General features: G+C 49.3%; 2 non-coding genes across 2 annotated transcripts; both read left to right on the forward strand.

Annotated features, from left to right (window-relative positions):
• The first annotated feature begins 3,302 nt into the window (after positions 1–3,302).
• On the forward strand, positions 3,303–3,374 carry TRNAD-GUC (transfer RNA aspartic acid (anticodon GUC)). The gene has a single exon. It is a non-coding gene; the product is annotated as a tRNA-Asp (tRNA).
• A 696-nt stretch (positions 3,375–4,070) lies between these two features.
• TRNAE-CUC (transfer RNA glutamic acid (anticodon CUC)) lies at positions 4,071–4,142 on the forward strand. Its single transcript has one exon. It is a non-coding gene; the product is annotated as a tRNA-Glu (tRNA).
• Positions 4,143–8,691: the final 4,549 nt, after the last annotated feature.

An 8,691-nucleotide genomic window follows, 5' to 3' on the forward strand; every position in this document is an offset into this window, starting at 1 on the left:
AAGGCCGTGGAGCTACTGAATTTTGTGCAATTAATGAAGTAATGAAGGTCACATTTGAGGCTTTTCATGCACTGTCGGGGGGGGGAGAAAAGAATGAGTGTCAGGCACTGAGTCTCGCACATTTGAAATGTGCAGTTTGAACACACGAGTAGGGCAAGGCCAAGGTTAACATATCTGTTATATTAAACACAGTAAAAAGACTGCATTTGTGACTCTTTAGTATCAATTAAAACACAGAATTATTAATTGTGGAGTCTGCTCCAACAACCGCATAACAACAGCAGAGTCAATATCACTGCATGACTACAGCAGAGATAATAACACTGCACGACCACAGCAGAGATAATAACACTGCATGACCACAGCAGAGTCAATAACACTGCATGACCACAGCAGGAATAATAACACTGCATAACTACAGCAGAGTCAATAACACTGCACGACCACATCAGTGCTAATAATACTACATAACCACATTAGAGGGCTCCTTGGACTGATATCTCTAAGAGAGAACCATGGTGGCCCCCGGACAGGAGACACCCCCTGGGCAGGGAGAGGTGACTTCTATATATAGGATGCTGTAGAGAGTCTGACAGACCAAAGATAACAGACACAGCAGAGAGTGAGCACACAACTAGGGAAGGGTGAGTGTGAATGATAATGCCCCAGATCAGTAGACGGCCCCTGGTGGTGAGGGCGAATATTGCACCTGTTTGTGCTCCATAAACCCCGATCCCCTTACACGCTGCAGCAAACACCCTGACCCGCATCATCTCATATCAGTGTTGCTGTGACATCACAACCATTGGTGTCTGTCTTCTTCTGACTGGTGTGGTCTTAACATGCAAAACGCAACACCCCTGCCGCGGGGCCATAAATAATGTGAAAAGATCCCGATAGGAGAAACACTTTTACTTATTTTCCCAATGCCCCCCCGCATCGGTGCAATAAGGACTGGACTTTTATAAGCTACACAGACGCAATGTGTGATCCTCGCACACAGTCTGTGTGATGGATGTTTCCCTTTCTTTTTTCAGTTTTGAATAAATGAAGCAGATATTTTCTTTAATTTCTAAATTCAGATTATCTGTGTCAGAAGACCCACTTATGAAGTCTCCTCTTGTTCTCTGCGATTCCCTGGCTATATGTAACATTGGTACAGTCAAAAGACAGTAGGTGATACACGATCAACACAACATATACCATGTGTAACGGATGGCTGACAGCCGGCTCGTTGGTCTAGGTGTATGATTCTCGCTCAGGGAGCGAGAGATCCCGGACTATCCCTCTTTTCTTTTCCTAAATTTACTCATCCTTAAAGTCACATTTCAATAAATAGAAAGTAGGCGATTCGGGAAACAAACTACTTTGAAATATCCTCTGATGGTTGTGATTTTCAACCCAGGACCTGCAAGAATCAGAGCCCCAGACCAGCGGTGCAGCTGCAGAAACAGCTGGTGGAGGGGGGGCTACCCTGCCACATCAGCATTGGAGGGGGATTGTATGTCACATGCGTAGAATCCTACAGAAGGGGATGCACATCTCGTGTTAAACCCACACTCTGGGGGCAGCAGGGTGAGCCGTGGGGGTGCACAGGAGAGGGAGACACTAAAGTGTGAGGGGATTGTGAGGACCCCAGCAGCCGGGCCCAGACCCCACCCACCTGAGAGGTAAGAGGACGGTGTGATCCATGAAGTGTGTGCTCGTGACATCTGTACTCCTGCCCCCCCCCCTGCGAGTGTCTGTACTTCTACACATGGGAGTACGGGGCACCGAAGGGGCAGGGAGAGGTCAGACACCTGTGAGGCTGGTGACACCGGGAGGTGATGCTGGAGTCAGCTCGTGACTGATGTCTGACGGGTCAGACACCGACCGGGCCCTGGAGAGAAGGGGGTCGGTGTGGAGGGGCTGAGTGAGGTCTCTGAGGGGCCGTGGTGAGAAGGGGTCGGTGTGCAAGCACTGAGTGAGGTCTCCGAGGGACCCTTGGAGAGGAGGAGGGGCCGGGGTCAGGTCAGGGGCAGTTTCTTCTGCTCCGATGTGTTTTTTCTTTGATAAGAGTCAGAGAATCGATGGAGTTAACGCTTAAAATGTCAGCTCAGTCTCTGGTCTTCAGTGCTGGGAGGAGGCAGCGACCCCCGGCGAGGCTCCCGTCAGTGTAAGGGAGGGAGTGATGGTGGTGGTGGATGAGTCCTGTGACACTAGGGGTGAGAGACCTGTGACCCTGGGGGGTGAGACCTGGGCACCTGTGAACGCCGCCCCCCCCACTCTGCAGACGCCTCCAGGGGCACGTGGCTGAAAATAGAAGAGTCAGAGAGGTCTAGAATCGGCCGAAATAGCTCAGTTGGGAGAACGTTAGACTGAAGATCTAAAGGTCCCTGGTTCGATCCCGGGTTTCGGCAGAAGGTTTTTGTTGACTGAAAAGTCTCACTTTGCATACACGTTTAGATGCTTTGGGAAATAAAACCAGACTCACCAAATGTATCCCTTTTTCTTTCGTCCTCCAGCTCTACATTGCTGGGAGCTCCCTCATTCCTTCTTCCCTTCTCCTCCTTCAATACCTCCAATACCCCATCCCTCTCTCCTGTTTTTGTTCCATCCCTCCTGCCCTTTATTCCTTCCATTTTCATTATTTAAACGTTTCTTACACTTAGATCTCCTTCCCGCACAATCCCACTAATTACTTTGTGAGTTTCACACCTTATGCTCAGTCGCACTTACTGAATGACAGCCCTGTGCGCACTATCAGTCTGTGTGTGATGTGACTCGCACACTGTAGACACACCCTGTGAGTGACAGCACAATCCCACTGATTGTCATTGAGCCTCCCTCCCCACCAGGGGCCCACTCGCACTCAATGAGTGCCTAATTGTGTGAGGGTCACACCAGGGGCCCAAATACACTCTTCCCCCTCCCAGTCCAGCTCCCTCCTCCAGCTGGGGGGGCGGGAGAGTGTCCCCTCAGTCCCTTTGTGCAACCCCCCCCCTGATGAGACAGAGCCGGGGGGCCCCTGGGCTGAAGAGCGAGGCCGGTGCCCCCCACCCCCGGCTGAAGCAGCCCCGGAGCTGCTTGTTGTGAGTGTGGGAAGGTGATGCTGCTGAGAGCGTCTGCTGGGAGGGGAGAAGTTTGTTGTGAAGTGTTGAGGGTGAGCAGGTTTGTGTGTGTGTTTTGTGCAGTGAGTGTGTGTTTGTTGAGCCTGTGTTGGTGTGAAGGAGATGGGAAATGGAAAGGCCATATAGATTCACAGGAAGCAGCGGATTGAATGAAAGGACGAGGAGCTACACAGGAGGCAGCTCTTCATCTGATCCTCGTTAGTATAGTGGTCAGTATCCCCGCCTGTCACGCGGGAGACCGGGGTTCAATTCCCCGACGGGGAGTAAAGTTTTCCACATTTTGACGATTCAACACCTATTTTAATGCAATTTATGATCTGACACTATAGAGGGTGATACTTTTTATTTATGCCCAGACCTCGCCAAAGTTACATTATTTGCCAAAGCAATCTCACACCTTTCAAAATCTGTCACGAGCAATTTCTAAGCGTGTTACCTTTTAGGCAGGATTTGTGCCTTTTTTATTATTAAGCTTCTGTGTACTTTCTTGATTAAAAAACATGTAACTGAGGCTTATTTTTCAGACTCCTGTGTTTACAATTATAAACTAGGACTGCGGGTCCCTGTGTCCAGGGTGGAGCCCGGCACAGGGGGAGCAGCTCGCGCACCTGGGGAACCTAAGGGCAGCCGCCAGGGAGCGCTGCGGAGAAGCACCGATCGCCCTTGTAATTGTAGTTATTATGCATCTTGATGGTTGATTTGTTATTGATCGTTTCATTCTTCAGCATCTGATACAAAAGTCTGATCCACCCTCAGCAGAGTTCTGTCTATTTAAGCTGCAGTATTTTTTCTTCGTCTTAGTGTGCTTCAGTGTAGTGTGTTTTCTGTGTCTATTGCTATTTCCCCTCTTTTAATAAAGGCTAGCGTTTTCTACCTACTGCAATGTATGAATTAGGAAGACCTGGAACAAAACGTACACTGTCCAACTTTGGAGTAGTGATGCAGCTGTTTAAGCCAGGTTCCCTGGTGGTCTAGTGGTTAGGATTCGGCGCTCTCACCGCCGCGGCCCGGGTTCGATTCCCGGTCAGGGAAGCGATTTTTTTTTCTATTTTCATTAAGTACTTCTATTCTGTCCAGGGAAGGTTTAATTTATTCTCTTTTTTTATTATGTCGAAACACAATTTTTTATAACCTTTGAATTAGAAATATTTTGTTACATGTATTTTTCTGTAATTGAGTTTCCGCCAGTAATAACGACATTTCAGGGACAGAGGCTCATTTACACAAGAGGGAGTGACTGCTGGTCCAGGAAGCTTATTCTTTGGAAGCAGAACTTTTGGTTTAGAACAGTATTCATTACTTTGGTCGTATATCTCAGGGACACCTTTTCTCACAGTTCAGTAACATCTCCTGAAACCAGTCCATGTTGCTGTGATGAGCTGAGAGCTCTGGGGGTCTTGGTTGTCCACAGAGTGACTGCAAGAGGTCTGAAGGGGGGACATTTCTCTGCTGCACCAGGAAGATGCTTTATAAGTGTCAGTGCAGAGTGTACATGGAGGGGGGTTGCCACCTTTCTTAGAAGAAAATATGGCAATTAGAGCTGGCGGGTGAAAAGTAATTTATGTACAGTTGTCAGGATTGTTTTCTAAAATGGTCATTCTTCCTCTTTTTGCCTTAATGATCATTCTGAAACGATTTAGTCACCAGCCCAGGCGCGGCCCTTCCTTTAGCAACAGCTGCCAAACCTTTTACCCCAAAACAATAATAAACTATGGGCCAGATGTAGCAATGGCTTAGCGAGTCCCAGACGGCGAAAATCGCCGTTTGCGAGTTGCTAAAGCCTCATTGCCATGTAGAAATGCATTTTGTGAGTCGGAACCGACTCGCAAAATGCATTTCCGACTCGCTAATAGGAAGGGGTGTTCCCTTCCTATTAGCGACTCGCAATGCTATGTATATTCATTTGCGACCGCAATTGCGGTCGCAAATGAAAGCGCAGTTACCATCCACTTGAAGTGGATGGTAACCCAGACGCAAACGGAAAGGGGTCCCCATGGGACCCCTTCCCCTTTGTGTCTGGAACAAAAAGTAATTTTTCAGAGCAGGCAGTGGTCCAATGGACCACTACCTGCCCTGAAAAATACCGAAACTAAAGGTTTCGGTTTTTTTTCAAAGTGCAGCTCGTTTTCCTTTAAGGAAAACGGGCTACACTTTGAAAAAAAAAAGACTGCTTTATTGAAAAGCAGTCACGGACATGGTGGTCTGCTGTCTCCAGCAGGCCACCATCCCCGTGAGTGCCCTGAATCGCTATGGGGTCGCAAATTGCGACCCACCTCATTAATATTAATGAGGTGGGTCTTTGCGACCCCATAGCGACTCGCAGAAGGTGTCTGAGACACCTTTCTGCATCCCAAATTGCGACTTGCAATTTGCGAGTCGCAGGGACTCGCAAATTGCAAGTCGCAATTTGGGAATTTGCTACATCTGGCCCTTAGTTTTTGGTAAAAGGGGCGGGACCACAGGCTTGACGAGCACTGAGGGGGAGTGCACATCACTCCCCATCACTGCGCATGTATGTTTAGCCGGCCGTCTCATGCCGGCCAAACACAGATGCGCAGTAGGCTCTCTCCAGCCAGGCACTGTGTTGCCGGGCTGGAGAGAGCAGGCAAAGGCTCCCAGTCTGCTTGGGAGCACGATGGCTGGGCGCTCCCAGCCAATCCTAAACCTGCTCTAAGCAGTGTGAGGTTTGGCCGCAGGGCAGGCTGGGAGCATGTCCCTGAAGCCTGCATTGGAGGAGTGGTATAGTGGTGAAGACTGAGGTGCTGATGGAGGAAATGATAAAGGTAAGTTCATTTATTTAAAAAAAAAAAAAAGTCACCCCCTCCATGTGCCACCCTGCCCCCGGTTAGTACCGTGAGCCGCACCTGCACCAGCCACATACTTTCTAAGTGATCTTGGTTTGTGTTTGCTGTTAACATTTATGTTTCAGAAGCCTAAACATATTCTTTTTACTGGTCTCGGATTAATAATACCGACCAGGCCATTCGCAAGAGTTAGAGTTATTGGCTTTCTAAATGACAATGTGGGAAACAAAAATATATATTTAAAAAAAAACTTACAGTTCCGACGCTGGCACCTCGCTCTTCTGCTCTCCTGGTGTCCAAGCAGTCCCTGGGACACCAGCACATGCTCCCCCATGAAATCCTGGTGCTGCTCTCATGCTATGCCTAGAATGAGAGCAGCATCAGGATTGGTCTGAGGAGTTTGGTATGCTGCTCAGACAGTGCACTGGGGTCTGTGCAGTTTTTCCAACTTGGCTGTACAACACAGCCGGGTTGGAGAAACCTAAGTGTGCATGTGAGTTTGGCCGGCCTAAGGCAGCTGGCCAAACTGACATCACAATTAGTGCACTGCACTCCTCCTCTCCCTGACCCTCCCATGGCCTGGCCCCGCCCCTCCCTGCACATGCTGGCTGAGCCTGTAGCTGGAAAATAAAACAATAATAAAATATTGTTTTGTTTTTCAGCTGCTGGCTCTTAGCCAGTAGGGCAACGCTACTCCGCCATTGCGGAGGAGCAGCCTCTGATAAGTAGTTTGTGCACAAAGTGGAGAATTAACTCCAGACAGAGGAACAGAAAGAGTGTGTGAGAATGAGAGAAATAAGGGGAGAGCAGGCCGCAGATGCATGAAGACGAAGCACCCGTCTATGCAGATAACACCCCAAGAAGAGGAGGAGAGCGTGGGATTAAGGGACGGAAACCTTAAAAACACAAAAGAAACAAATTGCTCGAAGACCTGAAGTCAACCACATGAGAGAGGCGGGAAGCGTGAATGAATGAGAGAAAGAGAGGGGTGAGAAAGAGTACGAGAAAAAGAGAGAGACTGGTTGCTCGTACCAAATAAACCTTATTAACCTAAAGTAAGGCAGGTGTTCAGAGAGGCAGTGACCCCCCCCCCCAGCTGATGCAGGGCACCGAGGATGGGCACCAGCCTGAGAGAGGTGTGTGAGCCGACAGAGAGAGCAGAGAAAGAGACGGGCTGTGCACATCTTCCAATTTCCAAGCATAAGTGAGAGCAGCACCGAGAGGAGTGGGGGGTCACCCAGAGAAGGGGTGTGGGTTGAGGAGAGGACAAGTGCTCAGCTAAGCTAGAGGACGTACAGGAAGGCAGCATGTGTGAGCAGGCAGTAAAGAAAGGAGGCAGGGAGTGTGAGGGTGAGATGAGAGGCGGGCATTGGGAGTGCGAGATGAGAGGAGCAGTGGTTGTGTGGGGAGAGATGAGAGGGTTGGTGGAAGTGCAAGGGAGAGATGAGAGGGGGCAGTGGGAATGCGCGTGAGATGACAGGGTCGGTGGGAGTGGGAGTGTGAGGGAAAGGTGACAGTGTCGGTGGGAGTGTGAGGGAGAGATGAGCATAGCTAACCAGAGCATTACACCACCTAGACAACATGTATTTGGGACTTTAAATTGTACTTTTGCAAAACTTTACATAATATGATCATTCTCGAATAATTGTGTTCTTTTAAACCGAAAGAGGACCTTTGTAAAATTTAGAGTAGAGTCCTATTAGAGGGCACTTCCTCTCTACACTATCATTACTAAGGTGGGTGCAGAGCATGCCATGCATCACGAGTTGTGTCTGCCATGGAAGCTGCTCATGATATTACTGTTCACGGCAGCTCAACAATAGTGAGGCCAGGACACAACTAAGGAGGATGGGCCGGCCTAAAAAAATAAAAAAGAGTGCACCAAACCGACGTAAGTTAACACAAGAGTAGGGGCACATGTAACAGGGGCAGTGCCCTTGGAAGGGAACAGCACACCTAGAGGCCGGACAAATACCATTGGTTCACCAATCAAATGCAAGGAATTTAGAAAGTCACAGGAAGGAACAAATGAAAACTGGTGGGCGTGGTAAAAGCCCACAGAGGAGACTACAGCATGTCGACAGACAGCACATGTGCGATGCCTAGGGTCGACCTAAAAAGCGGCTAGGAGGCAGCCCTGCCAAGGAGTAAGTTCTGCCCCTAGGAGACATCTGACAAACACTCATTCATTCATTCATCCGGATTTATAACGCACATGGCTACCCAAAGGGCCTCCAAAGCACTGGACACCTCCTGCCTCCTAGCTGGCAGGTCCCCATAACCACTGCCCTTTCCTGCTAGAAGTTGGTTTCAGTCAGAAGGCCCCTCCATGATCCACAGAGGAGCAGCTGTCCCTTCAGGAGGCCTTAGAAAGGAGGGTCATTGACCAGCCACACTCTGAATTTGAGAGAAGACGGCTGCTGTGTATGATCCCTGGTCCCAAACGCTATTGAAGGAATGAGATGGAGTCAGGTGTACTGTAGGCAACTAGGACGAGGGCACATACCCATGCTACATTTTTAAATTGCAGCCTACCAGACAGCACAGCTGTCTAGGAATGTTACAGACATTGGCGTCCACAGAAATGTTTTCGGGGTGGGGCAGTCCACAGCATCCCAGAATGTTTTGTCAGGGGCCGCGACCGTACTAGTGTAGGCAGCGTAACATTACGGCGGCCGTAGCATTACACTTCCGCTGCACTGTGATGGTGCACACCAGGTTGTACCTAAATCCAGGGGGGTTGCAAGCTGTTGCCCCTTTTTCTCCCCCCTGCATAC

The sequence above is a fragment of the Pleurodeles waltl genome, unplaced genomic scaffold, assembly GCF_031143425.1.
Source record: "Pleurodeles waltl isolate 20211129_DDA unplaced genomic scaffold, aPleWal1.hap1.20221129 scaffold_86, whole genome shotgun sequence".
Taxonomy (NCBI): domain Eukaryota; kingdom Metazoa; phylum Chordata; class Amphibia; order Caudata; family Salamandridae; genus Pleurodeles; species Pleurodeles waltl.